At 38.9% G+C, this 18,466-nt stretch overlaps 1 long non-coding RNA gene across 2 annotated transcripts in view; it reads right to left on the reverse strand.

The window, feature by feature from the left end:
• Positions 1-18,466, reverse strand: part of LOC144238015 (uncharacterized) — a 114,211-nt gene that overhangs the window by 95,506 nt on the left and 239 nt on the right. For both annotated transcript variants that reach the window (XR_013336975.1, XR_013336976.1), the window contains exon 2: positions 16,945-16,999. This is a non-coding gene — a long non-coding RNA (uncharacterized LOC144238015). The remainder of the gene's footprint in view (positions 1-16,944; positions 17,000-18,466) is intronic.

Consider the following 18,466-nt stretch of genomic DNA (forward strand, 5'->3'; position numbering starts at 1 on the left):
ATGTACAATAAGGTCGTAAATCAGTCACTTATAAAACTACTATGAAGGTGAAGAGACAAAAGTAGTATAATCAATCATAAATAAACCTGTCAAAGGATACACAAAATAAATAACATGTAAAATATGACATCATATACATAAAACATGGCAGGTGGAGTAAAATTTGGTGCTTTTACACTGTGTTCAAATTTAAGAGACCTTCAACTTAATATAGACTGCTATAAATATAGGATGTTATATATGAACTTCAACCAAAAACCTATAATAGATACACCAAAAATAAAGAAAAATCTAAACATAAAAGTAAATACAGACATTAAATCACAAGGGAAGAGAACAAGAAAGGATCAAAGAATTAGAAAAACCACCAGAAAACAATGTACAAAATAATACATAAGTACGTACTTATCAGTAATTACTCTGAATATTCATGGACTAAATGTTCCAATCAAAAGACATAGGGTGCCTAAATGGATTTAAAAAACTAGATAGATTTATATTCTGCGTGGAAGAGACTCCCTTCAGACCTAAAGACAGATACAGACTGAAAGTAAGGGATGGAAAAAAGATATTCCATGCAAATGGAAGTGAAAAAAGAAATCTGGGTAGCAATATCAGATAAAACAGACTTTAAAGTAAAAATAGTAATAAGAGACAAAGGAAGACATTACATAATGATAAAACGATCACTCTACAGGAGGATGTAACAAATGCCCCCCAAAACAGGATCACCTAAATAAATAAAGCAAATATTAACAGATGTAACAGGAGAAATTGACAGTAATAAGACATAGTAGAGAGCTCAAAACCCCACCTACATTAATGGATATATCATACAGACAAAATTCACAAAGAAAAAGTGGCTTTGAATGACACATTAGGACAGATGAACCTAACAGATATATACAGAACATTACAAACAAAAACAGTAGAGTACACATCTCTCTCAAGTGCACATGGAATGTTCTCCAGAATAGATCCCATGTTAGGCCTCAAAACAAGTCTCAATAAATTTAAGAAGGTTGAAATCATATCAAGCATCTTTTCCAACCACAATGGTATGAAAATAGAAATCAATTACAAGAAAAGAACTAGAAAGAACATAAACACATGGAAGCTAAACAACATACCACTAAAAAACCAATAGGTCAATGAAAAAAAGAGAAAAACAAGATGGAGAGGAATGAATATGGAAACACAATGGTGCAATATCTTTGGGATACAGCAAAAGCAGTTCTAAGAGGAGAGTTTATAGTAATACAGGCCTACCTCAGGAAAAGTCACAAATAAACAAACAAGCCTTACACTTAAAGGAACCAGAAGAAGAAAAACAAAGCCCAAATTAGTAGAAGAAAGGAAATAATAAAGATCAGAGTGGGAAAAACTGAAATAGAGACTAAAAGAAAAATACAAAAGAAAAGACAATGAAGCTAAGAGCTGGTTCTTAGAAAAGATAAACAGGATTGATAAACCTTAAGCCCTCGTCAGAAAGAAGAGATCAAATAAATAAAATTATCAAATAAGTAAAATCAGAAATAAGAGGGGAGAATTTACAACCAACACCAGAGAAATACAAAGGAATACAAGAGACTACTACAAAAAATTATATCCCAAATACTGGACAATCTACAAGAAAAAAAAAACCACAATTTTCCAGAAACATGCAATCTTCCAAGTCTGAATTAGGAAAAATGGAAAATCTGATAGACTTATTACTAGTAATGAAATTGAACAGGTAATAAAAAATCAGGAAACAAAAGTCCAGGAGCAAATAGTTTCACAGGTGACTTCTACCATACATTTAAACAGGAGTTAATACCTATCTGTCTCAAATTACTCCAAAGAATTGAAAAAGAAAAAAGTGCCTGCAAATTCATTATACAAGGCCACCATTACCCTGGAACCAAAATGAGATGAGGACATTACCACGCACAAAAAATTACAGACCAACATCCTTGATGAACACAGAAAAATCCTCAACAAAATATTGGTGAACTGAATTCAAAAATACATTAAAAGGATCATTTACTACAATCAAGTGGGATTTATGCCAGGGATGTTGGATGGTTCAGTATCCATAAATCAATCATTGTGATACACATTAACATAATGAAGAATAAAAATTATATGATTATCTCAATAGAAACAGAAAAAGCATGTGACAAAATTCAACATCCACTCATCATAAAAAACAACAACAACAACAACAAAACTCTCAATGTAGTAGGCAAAGAAGAAATACACCTGAGCATAACAGAGGACATATATGACAAACTCACAGTTAACATCACATTCAATGGTGAAAAACTGAGAGCTTTCCTCCTAAGATTAGGAAAAAGACAAGGATGTCAACTTACACAACTTTGTATTCAGTGTAGTACGGGAAGTCCTAGTCATAGCAATCAGACAAGAAAAGGAAAGAAAAGGCATCCAAACTGATAAGAAAGAAGAAAAATTGTCACTATTTGAAGATGACATGATATTATATATAGAAAACCTTAAAGACTTTTTAAAAAAATTATTAGAATACCTGAATTCAGCAAAGTTGCAGGATAAAGAATTAATATTCAGAAATCTGTTGCTTTTCTATATACTAATAATAAAATATCAGAAAGAGAAATCAGAAAAATAACCCCATTTACAACTACATCCCAAAAGAATAAAATACCTAAGAATAAATTTAAAGAAGGATGTGAAAGACCTGTACTCTGAAAATTATGACATTGATGAAAGAAATTAAAAATGATACAAACAAGTAAAAAGATACATCATACTCATGAATTGAAGGACTTAATACTACTAAAATGCTAATACTGCCCAAAGCAATCTACAGCTCAATACAATCCCTATCATGATACCAGAAGCCTTTTTCACAGAACTAGAACAAATAATCCTAAAATTTATATGCAACCACAAAGATCCTAAATTGCCAAAGCAATCTTAGGAAAAGAGGAACAAGGGTGGTTGTATTACAATCCCAGATTTGAAACTATATTACAAAGCTATAGTACTGAAGACATTATAGTGCTGGCACAAGAATAGACACATAGTTCCATGGAATGGAACAGACAGCCCAGGAATAAATCCATGCTTACATGATCAATTAATTTACGATGAAGGAGGGAAAAATATATAATTGGAGAATATGGTTTCTTCAATAATTGGTGTTGGGAATATTGGAGACTTACATGCAAAAAAACCCAACCAAACAAACAACTAACACACTTTGTTACACCATACACAAAAATAAAATGGACTAGAGACCTAAATGAAAGATCTAAAACCGTAAAACTCCTAAAAAAAATAGGCAGTAAACTCTTGGACACTGGCCTTAGCAATATTTTATTGCTAGGCAAGGGAAATAAAAATAAACTATTGTAACTACATCAAAATAAAAAGGTTTTGCGCAGCGAAGGAAACCATCAACAAAACAAAAAGGCAAGCTACAGAATGGGAGAAGATATTTGCAAATAATATGTACAATGAAGGATTAACATCCAAAATATTTAAAGAACTCTTACAGCTCAACAGAAAATAACAAATAATCTGATTTAAAAAGTAGGCAGAGGACTAGAGAAGGCATTTTCAGAAAAAGCCATACACATGGCCAAAAGACACATGAAAAGATGCTCAATATCACTAATCATCAGAGAGATGCAAATCAAAACCACAATGAGATATCACCTTACACCTGTCAAAATGACTAGAATCAAAAAGATAAGAAATAAAAATTGTTGGCAAGGATGTGGAGAAAAGTGAAACCTTGTACACTATTGAGGGGAAATGTAAATTGGTGCAGGTGCCTATGAAAAACAATATGAAGGTTTGTCAAAAAATTAAAAATAGAAATAAAATATGATCCAGTACTTCCACTTCTGGGTATTTACCCAACAAAAATGAAAACACCAACTCTAAAAGCTATAAGCACCCCTATGGTCACTGTAACATTATTTACAATAGTCAAAATATGAAAGCAACATAAGTTTCTGCTGATAAATGAATGGATAAAGAAGATATGGCATATATACACACACACATGTACATATACCTATATACATATATATAGATATACACATATACATATATATACGTATATATACATACATATATACATACACACAATGAAATATTACTAAGCCATTAAAAAAGAATGAAATCTTGCCATTTGTGACAATATGGATAGACCTAGAAGGTATTATGTTAAGCAAAATAAGTCAAAGATAAATACTATATGATTTCACTTACATGTGGAATCTACAAAATAAAATAATCAAAACCAATATAAAACAAAAGTAGAAAGACTCATAAATATAGAAACCTGGTGGTTGCCAGAGGGTAGGGAGGTGGGATGATATGCAAAATTGGTGGGAATAATTACTACAAGCTTCCAGTAATAAGAAGTGACAGGGATGAAAAGTACAGTATAGGTAATATAGTCAATAATATTGTAATAGCATTGTGTGATGACAAATGGTAACTACACTTACCTGTCATGGTGAGTATTTTGTAATGTATATAATTGTTGAATTGATATGCTGTACATCTAAACTAATATAATATTGCATGTCAACTATATTTCAACTAAAGATAAAAATAAATTACAATATATCCTTATTATTGAATACTATGCAGCATTAAAAACAATGAATATGTGAATTTACCGGAAATAACATTTAATGATACATTTTTATTTATTTATTTTATACATTTACTTCTTTATTTTGAGAGAGACAGAGAGTGAGCATTTCAGCAGGGACAGAGAAGGACAGCGAGAGAGAGAGAGAGAGAGAGAGAGAGAGAGAGAGAATCCTAAGCAGGCTCTAGACTGTCAGCACAGAGCCTGATACAGGGCTCAATCCCATGAACTGTGAGATCATGACCTGAGCTGAAATCAAGAGTTGGATGCTCAACCAACTGAGTCACTCAGGTGCCCCACATGATATATTTTTAAATGAAAAACTACATACCAAATGTGTAAAATTATACTGATAGTTTATAGTCCTAAAAATGTAGTACCAAAGGTATTTGGCAGAAGCAAATTCCAATCCTCTATACAGGAAATTTTCCTCTCCATCTCCAAGAATTCCTTGAAAAATAAATTTCTAAGATAAACAAGCAGCTCACAGCCAAAAATCATTCAACATACAGAGAAACAACATACCATGAGTGATACCATGATAGAGATATCGGGAGGAGAAAAAAGACTTGAGATATTGTTATAATCTGACACATATCATAAAATTACTTTCAGTATGTATAAAGAAAACTTGGAAAATCCGTACAGCTATGCAGAGTAACCAGTGAAATTTTAAGAACCAAATGGAGCACCTGGAACTAAAAATCATAACCGAAATGAACAAATAATCTCAACGGATAGGCTTCACAGTAAGTGAGACACAGCTTGAGAGAAGTAATGATAAAGACACTTAGGCATGAAGATATCCAACATGTTCCACACAAATATATGGAAAAATGGGTTAAGAAAAATGGAGATAGAGTGAAAATGTGTCTAATTGGAGTTACAGAAGGAAAAGAGAAAGAGAAAAGAGGCAGAGGTAATAGATAATATGTGAGAAGAACATGGCTTAGAATTTTCCAGATCTATTTAAAAGTATCTTTTGTCAGAATCAAGAGTCAGATTCAAGTGTGAATCAGGCAGGATAAATACAAAGACAATCCACAACCAGACAAATTACAGTAAACTGTAGGCACAGAAGACAAAGAGAAGAATCTTTAAAGGAGATCTCTTACCTTCTAAGGGGTAACAAACTGACAGCTGATTTCCTGATGACAACAAAGGAATCCAGGAGCTTGTGGAATGATATATTCATTTTGAACAAAACTACTTTGAACCTAGAGATCTACTCTAACAAAAATATAGGGGCACCTGGGTGGCTCAGTCAGTTGAGCATCTGACTTCAGCTCAGGTCACGATCTCATGGCTCATGGGTTTGAGCCCCATGTTGGGCTCCGTGCTGACAGCTCAGTGCCTGGAGCCTGCTTTGTATTCTCTGTCTCCTTCTCTCTCTCTGCCTCTCCCCTGCTCATGCTCTGTCTCTCTCTCTTTCTCTTAAATAAACATTAAAAAATAATATATATCTTTTCTTTTATGAAGTCAAAATAATGATATTCTCAGGCCATCAAAAACCGAGGGGAGCCTGCCATTAGCAGAGAGACCTTCACTAAAAGGAAAATCTAAATAGTATACTGGAGACAGAAGGAACATGATTTCATATTCAAAGTCTGGGTACAAACAGAAATGGAGAGAGATGTTCACTAATAACTACAATAAAGTAACAGGATTTGCATTATGCTCCTGCCTGACACACTATAACCACCAGTAAAATGAAGTGGCAGGTGTGATAGATTAAGGGAGCACAAGAAACCTTTTGCAGGTGATATGTTCATTCTCCTGACTGTAGCAATTGTTCCCCGTACGCTGAAACTTATCAAATTGTACACTTTTAATATGTGCAGTGTATTGTATGTCAATCATACCTTAATAATTCTATTTTAAGAAGAAATGAATAAAAAATTGGTAAACATGGATAAATATAAAATATAAAATGACGATCTTATAAAACAGCAATATTAATGTTTTAAGGAGTTAAAAAAATTAAATGTATGACTATGACAACATATTATTCCAGAGAGGAATACAATTCTGATAGGGATGAGGGTGAAGTTTAGGAGGTAGGTAAAGGTATTAACCTGAAACTTAGATAAGTTAATTATGAAGTTTGGGGGGGAGGGGTCAACACAAAAAGAGTAATATCAGAGTACATGACTTCAAATAGTAGGGGATAAAATCAGGTTAGAAAAAAATAACCCAAATAAAAGTCAATAAAGGAGAGAAAGAGAATCATAAAAAAGATGAGACATAAATGCACCTATATGCACCTAAGATGACATATAATCACATAAATACCTTCATCAAGCAAAAGATTGCGCACAGCTTTTTTTTAAAAAATCAGCTATATTCTGTTACAATCAGCATATCTAGAATATAAGCTTCCAGAAAAAACTGACAGTAAAAGATTGGAAAAGATATACCAGAAAAACACCAAATAGAAAGCTGGTGTACTTCTCTTTAAATCAGACAAAATACACTTCCAGACAAAAATCATTACTAGAGAAAAACAGGGTCATTTTATATCTTTAAATAAAGGAGTCAAATCTTAAGAATATGTAACAAATTTAAATTTCTATGTACCTATTAAGATAGCTTCAAAATGTAAAAGGCAAAAAATGTTCCATATGATTAACTTTGGCCTACGAGACAGAAGTAGAAATGCCGTATGGCAAGTTCCCTAAGAGCAACCCAGCATGACTTTTGCCCCTTGTCTTCATGCTTTCCTCCTTCCTATTGGCTGGAATGCAGCCATGACCGCTGGAGGTGGGGCAGGTCTTGGACATGGGGGCCCTGCACAGTGGAGAAGGAGCCTGGTCCCTGAGCACTTTGCACAGGAGAGCTACTACTGCAGGCCCTAACAGCTCACCCCAGACTTGCTGTAATAAATTTGTCTTCTGTAAGCCACTGTGTTTCAGTCTTCGTTTCTCACACCAGAACCTAATCTTAACCAGGACAGAGTTAAGTTTACAGAAGCTACGCAAGTAGACACTTTTTCAGAGGAAGGGGAAATCATCACGGCTTTCCTAATCCCAAAGTGCCCCCGCAATGTTATTATAACACTTAGGTAATCAATATGACCGAAGAAAAAATAGTTCCTTCAAATGACAACTGGCAATATATTGCATATGGTTTATTAATCTATGCTTCTGCCTCCTACTTTCAACTGATTTGCCAGTTAGGAAGGAAATAGAAGATTAATTTAGCTCATTTAGACTTCCTTCCCCCCCACCCCCAACCTCCACTTCAAGCACTTAGTATCCATGGAAATTGTGAAATGGTCCATTTGTGCTTCATATCCTCTATAGGAAATGCAATTGATTAAGTGCAATATCCCCCTCAGAGAGAATGCATACATTCTAATTTCTGTTTTATAATATCTGATTACAATCTGTTTGTGATCCCTAGACATTGGGCTTTATCCTGCTGGTATTGCTGTTTCTGTTGTTTTCAATTCAGTGACAAGACGCAGAGAAGAATTGCTCAAACACAAACAGTTGCCAGGTAATATTATAGGGATGAGAAAATTAAACACAAAGAAAGTCAAAAGATTTCAATATGGAAAACCAAAGCCTGTGACCTTACTTAATGCTCTTCATGACCCCAACTCTGAAAGCTAATAGGTTCTGGCACATTTTGATTGATGCAAATCCATACTGGATCATATCAGAGGAAATGACTTAAGACCTCAAAGAGCGCAGGAATATGGGGAGCTCTATGAATTAAGTAAGTGGTTTCCACACTGGGAGCACATGAACTCTTTCCAAAGGGTATGTGGGTGTAGATGGTTTGGAAGAAATCAACTCCCAGACAACAGAGTCTAATTTATGTATCTGAAAATGTTCCTATCTGCAAAGCATCATTCTGGTTTCCTCATCCCCCTTCCTTCCCTCTTTTCAATCATCATCTCCCACTTTACAAGACTTTGAGATATATTCCAATCCATGAAACAGACAGATCACCTCACCATAAAACCCTGTTATTTTCTTACAAACAAATCACACTGAGTGGTAATTCTGATGTTGGCTGTAAATTTATCCATCGTTTCATTATTTGAAAAGGATAATGCCTTTGGTTTTTATCTCTTTAGTAGTATCACAGAGTTCAAGTGTAAACTACTACTAGTTACCCAAAGAATGCGTATCTTCTCAAAATAATATCCTCCCTCTGCCATGTTCTCATTTGTTAGGGACACATGATTTACTAGGCATCTGGAAGCCATTCTTCTAAGACGTCTTCACTGTTTCCTTTGGTGTTTTTGGGAGACATCACCCGGATATTATTAATCCTCAGTTTGTTTTTCCAAAATATCAAGTCGCACATTAAATCCTTTATTCTCCGTAAGGATTTCTGGAGTAATCACTTCTTGGCTAGACTACACACTTTCTATATCAAATAACTTTCCCTACATTCCAGTGTACTTTGCTCTGAGTTTCTGCCTTTTAAAAACCCAGAAAAGGGACCAAGGGCTACTTCACATGAAATGGGATTAAACATCTTTTATAGTATTCTGTATTATTTAGATAAAAGAGAGAGCTTAGAATAAAAAGGAAGGATTTTGAATAAAATAATTAATAAAAGCATAAAAAGGGTTTAGAATAACTACATAAAAATAAAGGAGCAAATCAGAACATGTAACCGTTAATTCTGGCTATGCATCCTTGATCTTCTTGCCAGAAGAATGAGAATAGGATAAGGTGACTGAACCACCATGGTAATGTAATGGGAATGAAGACCAAAACTAGAACACATCTGATAAATAGTGAATGATAAGTGAAGAATGGTATTCTGATAGATTGCATTATTAGTTCCCATAATGCCTTCACTCTGCTGTAGCGGTGTCATATAACCAAACATTACCATGGCTTCATTCTGGGCAGAAAAACAGTTCCTGGCCCCTTGACCTTGTGCTTGGCCATGTGCCTTGGTTTGGTCAATAGGATATCAGTTTGATATGATGCAATCAGAGACTCGGAATGTCCATGGAAGTGATTCACTGTGACAAGAACATGCAACAGGTAGCCATTGCTCCCAGGCTTAGGGGCACATTCATAGGCTGACACCAAGTCTAGAAGCACAACAGCCTGAAGCAGAGCCACTTAGGCCTGACCTGAAGCAGCCAAACTGCATGGAAACTGCAACTGGCCTACACATCCATGTGTATGAGTATAAATACATGTACAATTCTGATTTGGGGGGTTATTTGTTATACAGCATTATTGCAGCAATAGCTAATTGTCACAGAAGTTTACTTCCTCTGATGGTCTGTGTTCATCAGCACTGGATCTATTTTGTGTGATTATTAGCCACAACTGGATGATGGAGAACCAGCTTTCTACAAAGTGGTTGGCCCTGCTTGTTCTTGAGAAGCTGAATAGCACCTGGTTGCGTTTTGCTTAAAAATCACAGTGAGCACAACTTTTACTTTGTCCTTGGTATCGCTCAACATTTCTACCTTTTTAAATGACATGCTTAAACTGCTATTTTTTGATTTTTCTTTTTTAGAGACAGTGACTTTTTACTCTGAAGAGGATATGATTCTGTTGCCATAACTCCTGCCCCATGCTACCTACACACTTCCCCTACTTCAATACATGTATGTATATCTGCCTGAAAGGACTCTTCCATGTCAGCACCTACAGATCTTTTCTTTCAGGCTGGTCAGTCTCAGCTCTTCGGCCTGATGATATAAGTCAGGTTGCCACTGTGAGGAAGGTGGCCAGGAGAAGGGGCTAAGGAGATTCTTAGCATTCAGTGTACCCATGTTTTCTTGGTTCTCAGCTATTCCTGGTACCCCAACTTATAAATCTTTCTGTTGGGGAAAGGATACTGGGGTCCAGCTACTCCAATAAGGCTTTCAAAGCTGCCTTCCTGTTTTTAGTCCACTGTGCCATTTCAGAGATGCTACCTAGTTCTGACTCTTTCCGGGGTCTGTTATGTGCAAATGTTTTATTTTTATTGGCTTTGACCTCTTCAGGCTATTAGGTTTTGGCTTTTTCCCCTCTCCTTAGCCATTCTAACTCTTCTGCTTTCCATTACCCACATTTTGTGGCCATGTTTTGCCTATTTCATTTCCTGTCCCTTCCTCTGTCCCAACCCCCGCCCCATACCTTAGAGTCCTCTGAGCATGTGCATAGTGCATACATTTGACTGGAAGTCTAGTGATGTGGCACACAGCCTTCATTAACCCTATAGACCACTTTTATCATGTCTATAGGTATTGCTCGGACTGAGAAGAGAATGCGCCTCTCTAGGTCTATTTCTTTTTTCTTTTTGATAGTACTGAAGCCTGTAACACACCTCCTGCTTATCCCCCAAATTTGATTTGAGATTCCAGTCACTTTAATTATTTTCTCACTCAAATTTTTCTAGCCAAAAGGTCAGTCTACTGCACTGATCAGCAAAATAAAGATCAGCAAACATCTGATCTCCATGAAGTTGCCTCAAAATGTTTAAGGCAATCCTATAATTTTACTTTGGAATCAAAGTCATGCTGTTTGATATATTTGAAATGATTTATTATACTTTGGTATTGAACATATGGCAGATAATGGATAATATTAATTAATATATGTAATTTAAATTTATTTATAGGTCCTATGTTTACTGCTTCTTATACTAGTCTAATTTTTTACTACAGGATCACAGGTTCATTGTAATACATGAACATTGTAATACATCAAAAGATAAAGGGTTGTGTAAATAAAAAATGAATAATTCTTTCTCACTTTCTAAGGCAATGTATGTTATTGATTTGCTGCGTAACTATCCACAATTTGTACATCTACCTAAGAAATACTGTGGTGAAACTGTTTCACTAATTCAAGACATTAGGATTCAAGATACAATAGACAATTTATTCCAAAGTGAGGAATTAGGCCAAGATGTAAAATGGTAAAGGACTATAACTGGAAAGTCAATTACCTGACTCACCCACACTGAAGTTGTAGAAGGGAAATGAGTGGATTTCCCAGAGAGGAACTTTTCCGAGAAAGCCATGTTAGCCCTCTCTTCTCTACTCATCTGCTCCCAACCCACATTCAGAGGGGAAAGAAAAAAGACTTTAAGGAGACAACTTAGACACCCAAATATGTGTCCTTTGCCCTGTGCAGCTGGGAGTGGGGAGGACACAGTGGATAAGCCCGGGGGTGACAAATAGCCTGGGTATAGTGGCTTTGGCAGCAGAATGGAGGAAAGCTTCCATTCTGATGGGATGGACCTGCACTTCCAGAGTTTGCTGGGTGAATAATGGGAGCGCTGAGGGGAACATGCTCTGGTGAGGGCTGGTGGAAGCAGGACAGCGGCTATGAGACCTAAGTAGACAGATGTATGAAATACTAGATTCCCAAAGGGAATGGAGATGCTTGTTCTGGGATGGAGCCCTGGGAAGGGCACCAACAGTGCAGGGTTTTTGAAGAGCCAAGAGAAACCTTACTAGAGAAAGAGTCAGTTTAGACTTCCTACAGAGATGCAAAGCTGGCTTATGACAGGGAGACAATTTTGAAGGTTGCTTGGCCTTTTCCCTCTTCTCCCTGCCCTGTTCTTTCTAAACAGGGCTAGAGTGAGACTACAGGTAGGAAATAGCAAAAACAAAGTAGAAACAAAAAGCTGACCATGCATTTCAAATGTCCAATGGCATTACTTTGGATGGTCTGAGATGCTTGTCTGGTGGCATGACCCAGACCTCTATTTCTGAGGGGTTTGAGCCTTTTGTGGTCTTATCTGGCTGTGGTTGCTGTGGTTTCCAATTCATAGTTACTGCAACGCACTGAAGTACTAAGAACTGCCCAAGTACTAAGAGCTGAGCCTCTTGGCCTCTGGGTTGTAAACCTCCTCCTTCCTGGTGGCATATTCTAGCCCTCATGGTATCATGGTCAATCAATGACCCAACTAGTCTAGTAAGTCCTTGTTTTCTATTTACATTCTGTTGGTTCACTGGCATCAGGGCTCCAAAGCAGTCAGGTGGTAGTCACAGCTTCAAGTTCAATGGAACTGGTACTGTATTCCCTGATGGAAGCAACTCCCCCATGAGAACTAGGGCTCCTAACTGGCAGAGCCCAAGGCTATAGGAATGGGAAGCCCAAATTCCACAATTTGGGTTATTGATGATTATGATGAGAAGATTCACTCCTTGGTCTGTACAGCCATGAATTCAGCTACTAGAGAAAACAGCATTACACGTCAACTGTTCACTTAGTGCATAAACCACATCTTGGAGGATGGAGACCCAACCCCACAGGGTGCTGTGTCATACCAGCACCCTAGCTGGAAAGTCAACAAGTCATTCCACTATCCTATCAGGATGGCTGCCTTTGGGTGATGTAGTTCATGGTAAGATCAGTGGCTCCAATAGTGATAAACTTATTATTCCTTCTCTGTTGCTCTAAAATGATCTCTTGTTCTGAGGCAATGTTGTGTGGAATGCCATATTGATGAATGAGGTATTTTAAAAAAATGTTTAAGTAAAAGTTCTCTTTTTTTTTTTTGAAAGAGAAGAAAGTGTGCACAAGTGGGGAAGGGAGAAAGAGAGACAGAGAGAGAGAATCCCAAGCAGTCTCTGCACTCTCAGCACAGAGACCGATGTGGGGCTCAATCTCACCAAACCATGAGATCATGACCTGAGCCAAATCAAGAGTAGGACGCTTAAGCGACAAAGTCACCTAGGCGCCCCTGAATGCGGCATCTTGATGGTGGTGCTGGAAGATGTATTGTGGACAGGAAAGGTAAATCTCTATTTGGAATATGCATCATTCCCAGTAAGGAGGAAGCTTTTTGCCACCTCTGAAATGGGAGCAACCCAATGTAACTGACCTGCCCCCAAGGCCTGGTTAGTCTCCCATAGAACATGCCATATTAACATGGGTTAGTCTCCCATAGAACATGCCAGGTGCCATGGCACCTGGGTGGTTCAGCTGGTTGAGTGATCAACTTTGGCTCAGGTCATGATCTCACGGGTCCATGAGTTTGAGCCTTGCATCAGTCTCTGGGGTCTGTGTTGACAGCTCAGAGCTTGGAGCTTACTTCAGATTCTGTGTCTCCCTCTCTCTCTGCCCCTCCCCTACTCACGCGCATTCGCACAACATTCTCTCTCTCTCAAAAATAAATAAACATTAAAAAAAAAGTTTAGTGTCAGCCCCTGCTGTTAGCAGACTAGACACTCAGCATCAGCAAGAAGGAACTCATTTTGCTGGGTCCACACACAGCCTCCATCCCTGCCACCTGCTGCTATATATCTCTCTCTTTTCAGAGATGGTCATCCAGTCTCAATACTTCAGTGAAGGGGCACATATACTCTCCAAAGTGGCTTTGGACTACTATCTAACAGAGCAATTAAGTGGCCTTTTGAAGGCACAGCTGTAGTGCCAGCTTGGAGGTGATACCCTGTAAGGATGGGGTACCATCCTCCATACTGAAGTGTATACTCTAAAACAATAGCCATTATATGGAGCTGTGACCCATAAAGGTCAAATACATGGATTCTAGAATTAAGAGGTGGAGGTAGAAGTGGACTTGTTTTAGGCATCACTTGGGGGGAATTTGTACTTCCTCTCACTGCAAATCTGGGCTGCATGCATTTAGAAATTCTGGCTCCTAGAGGGGAGGCATTCCAGCAAGGGACATTCAACTTTCACCTGTGGTAACTTTATGACTTTGGGCTCTCTGTGCAAGAGGCCAACAGGCAAGTAAAGGAGTCATGATCCTGTCAGAGACACTGACCCAGAGATGGTGTTACTCTAAGGTAAGGGAAGGATATGTTTGGAACTTGGGTGGTCCATTTGTAGACCATTTGGTACTTACTTGCCCAATTTTGATTGTAAAGGCACAAATAAAATAGCCACTATTTGAGAGGGGCTGATCCCAGTGGCTCAGATCCCTTGGCAGAGAGGGCCAGGATCATCCCACCAGATAAGCTATCTAGATCAGCAAAGGTGCTACTGAAGAGTGAGGGGTGCTACTGGAATAGACAGAGGAGAAAAGAGATGGTGAGTATCAGTTATGGCTGTGAGACCAGCTGCACAGCAAGGGGCCACATTTTTATCTCATATCTTTCTCTTGTTAAGTTTCCCTAGGAAGAAAAGCCCACCAGAATTCTGGAGAAGCTGCTGCCAGCTGTACTGCATGACATGAGCAAATTTGGCCTGTGCATGGGGTGGACTGTTGTGGGTGTTCCAGGACTGAAGCACACTTGTCTTCACCTGCTGGGGAGTGTTTGTAGCAGAAAGCACTCAACTTAAGGGCTGAAAGCCATGCCCTTCTCCTGGGAACAGCCTGTATCCAGTGATTGGCCAGTGCTGATGAGTTGACATAAGAATACAGAGGTCCAGCCCTCTTGCCTCAATATGCAAAAACTCTGCAGGGCCATCCCAGTTCTAGAGCTTTCCATGAAGCAGTCATGACTGCACAGTAATTCAGCTAGCCTCATTCAATCCCATTGCCTTCATTTCAAGGGGATATTCCGAAGTAAACTGCTCACATGCATTTCTCCATCTTGGAGTCTACTTCCTGGGGAACTTGACCCAACATGGCTTATTAATAGTCTCCTTACTTCACTTAATAGTGAATATCTTAATAGCCTACTTCCACAACACAGTCAGAATGGCTAACAACACAAATCAGATCATGTCACACCCTGCTTAAAAATCCTCCAAAATCTTTCATTTCCTCTTGGAATAAAATCTGATTCTTTACCATGGCTTTAACCCCTGCTTTATGGAATCTCGCCCACCTCTTCACCCTCTTCTCCCCACTTTCTGCTTACTGTGCTCCATGCTACTGGCCTTCCTTCTCTTCCAGAGATTTTGCATCGAGTTTAATGGACACTTTTTTTTTTTTTTTTTGCCAGTACCCAAATTAGATAACCAATTTTTGCCAACAGGGTGTCTGGCACTTGTTGATATTTTTAAAAAAGCATTTATGGAATAAATGAAGGTCTAGGAGGTTCGAATCTGAGGAGGAGGAGCCATTTCATTTCCAGACCATGGTCCTTGGTCAGCAGTGTATCACTGAGAAATATCTTTGTTCACAGGAAGGCAGCTTTGATTGTTGGTCATTATGTATAATGGAAGGTAGGATCTAGCAAAGTTGAGTCCTTAGAACTTAATCAGTCTTCACGCGATTTTCTATCATCAGAATTTCTGTTGAAATATCCTGAAAATTTGCACTGAGAGGCAATCTTTTTCCTTAATGAGACTTAACCCCATCACTGTTCAATAGATGCGACTGTACTTTCCTACAAGCCTATAGGTCCTTTCCTGAGTGAGGTATTGGACCCTCAGACCAACCTTGCCTATCACCTTCTCCTGGTTCTGGCCTGTAAGTGCCTCTCTTGGCTGCTTCACACCAGCTGGCCCCACTCTTAACACAGGTGAATGGGCCTCTGAGACCTTCTGACTTTTTTGTTTACATAGTATTGTGGGTTCAATTGCATCCTCCCTAAAAGTCATATGTTGAAGTCCGAATATGTCCTTAAAGAAGATAGGCTCTTTACAAAGTTAATCAAGTTAGAATGAGTTCATTAGAGTGGATCCTAATCCAATATGACTGGTATCCTTAGAAAAAAAATAACATTTGCATACAGAGACAGATGTACAGGGAGAACGTCATGTGGACATAAAGATGGCCATCGATACGCCAAGGAGAAAAGCCTGGGATAAATCCTTCCTTCACAGCCCTCTGGAGGAACCAATCCTACTGACACCTTGATTTTGGACTTCTAGCCTCCAAAGCTGTGAGACAAGAAATGTCTGTGGTTTAAGCCACCCAATCTGTGGTACCTTGTTGGGGCAGTACACAGAATCTGCCAGAACTCTACAACGCACTAGAGGATCAGAGCTGGCCTGACCAGGTGGCTGGTTTCACAGGGGGCATATTGAGCTGACAGAAGGTTGTGGAGGAGGGGCCCCATAAGTCTCAAGTCTTTCCCAGAAGTCCTTAGCAGACTTTCTGTAAAGTTCCATTGGACAGAACTGGGTCACATGTCCCCACTCTAGCTGAAGGCAGTGCTGGGATGGGCCTCTGCTACAGCAGCCCCCTGTGTGTGCTCTCAGTGTGGAAGCCTCTTTTCTCAAACACAGCCACTTAGAATCATCTAACTGGTTCTATCAACTGTGTCCAAGGAAATGTGAGCTCCACCCTTCTGGTGCCTCACTGAAGAATGCCAGGTGACTCATCAGTTTTACTCTTCCCATGTGTCAGTTACTCTTCCAGATCTTAAAGACACAGACTTGAAGGAGACAGAGAGGTCCCTATTTCATGGAGTTTACTGTGGAGGTAGCAAACAGGCAGTAAGACAGATTAGTCAAGACAAATCCTACCATGAGGCTTCCTCAGTTTGTGTGGTCAGCACTCTCTGAGAAGTAGTCCTTTAACCTGAGAGCAGAAGGTCAGCCAAGTTAGTGCCCCAACATGGCAAGGAAAAATTAGAAGAAGCTAGCTGGGAATTCTACACATTTACATATTTTTACACGCATTTTTTTCCTTAGATGATGTCAGGGTTAATAAACTCACATTTTGCCGTCAGATTAAACCATGGTAGATTCTGACATTGGCCATGAATTTAGCAAATGAGGACACAGCTACTCAGATCTTGGTGGGCACTGGCTTTTTCCAGCTTAGCAAACCAAGGCCAAGCATCCCAAATGTGTAGATCTCTGGCCAGTTTCTATGTTGGGCTCACTATGCTCTCTCACATTAGACAGCTGATTAAAATGTGCAAGTGACACAAAGTATCCAAGGAAACTTCCCTGCTCCAGGACTGTTGGAGCACGCCTCTGCAGGGTGGATTCTGATCCTCACCAATTTGTTTTTGTTTTTTTAATGTTTTATTTACTTCTGAGAGAGAGAGAGAGACAGCGTGAGCAGGGGAGGGTCAGAGACAGAGGGAGTCACAGACTGAAACAGGCTCCAGGCTCTGAGCTGGCAGTCAGCACAGAGCCCGACGCGGGGCTCGAACCCATGAACCGCGAGATCATGACCTAAGCGAAAGTCGGACGCTTAACCGACTAAGCCACCCAGGCGCCCCTGATCCTCACCAATTTGTGACGTGCGCACTCTGCAGTGTCATCTGTTCATTTTTCAAAGGGCATCCTTCAGATTGTGTACCTAATTAACATATATTCTTCGCTTTTGACACACTGCAAGCACAAGCTTCTCTGGAGGGTAGAGGCTACTTTAGGCAAAAATGATTCCACTTCTAACAACTTTTATACTTTCAAAAAAGGAGGAAAAGAACCCCAAAGGAAGGCCTAATCTATCCCATTTCTGTGTGTCTGCAGAAAGGCTCTGCTTTTAAGCCAGGGCAATGTAGTATCCTGACATGTAATACCCTAACATCATCACATATGGGCGTCTTTGACTTTAGGGACAGAATTTAGTTCTAGTCCCTAAACACTCCACCACCCTAAAGTATCTAAATTCGGTCCCTAAAACGTCGTCCCCCAAAGACCGCATACTGTTCTTTCTCTCTTTCATTATTTCTTCCCCCAAGATTTTCCTTTTTCTACTCCTTTAGCTCCTGCTGGTTTTTCAGAGCTGGGATTCTTGTTGGTAGAAGTATCTACAGGTGGGGGTAAGGCCATCTTGGTAGAAGGTAAAAGACATTTAAAAATATGGGGAAATGCTCTCATTTCATTCCAATTCTCGGAATTAGACCACTGCCGAGCAGCTTCTGCTTTTCTAGTGAGTATTAACGTATTCCCCCACATTTGCTTTTTTGGGAAGCACATTCAGGCCTCAAAGATCCAAAGAGGCCCTGTGCTATTTTGAGAACTCCGTGAAGATTTAAGGTGCATAGAGTGCCTTATGGAATTCTACAGAACATCTGTCCAGAAGCCTATG

This window comes from Crocuta crocuta, unplaced genomic scaffold (assembly GCF_008692635.1).
Source record: "Crocuta crocuta isolate KB4526 unplaced genomic scaffold, BGI_CrCroc_1.0 scaffold457, whole genome shotgun sequence".
Classification (NCBI taxonomy): Eukaryota; Metazoa; Chordata; class Mammalia; order Carnivora; family Hyaenidae; genus Crocuta; species Crocuta crocuta.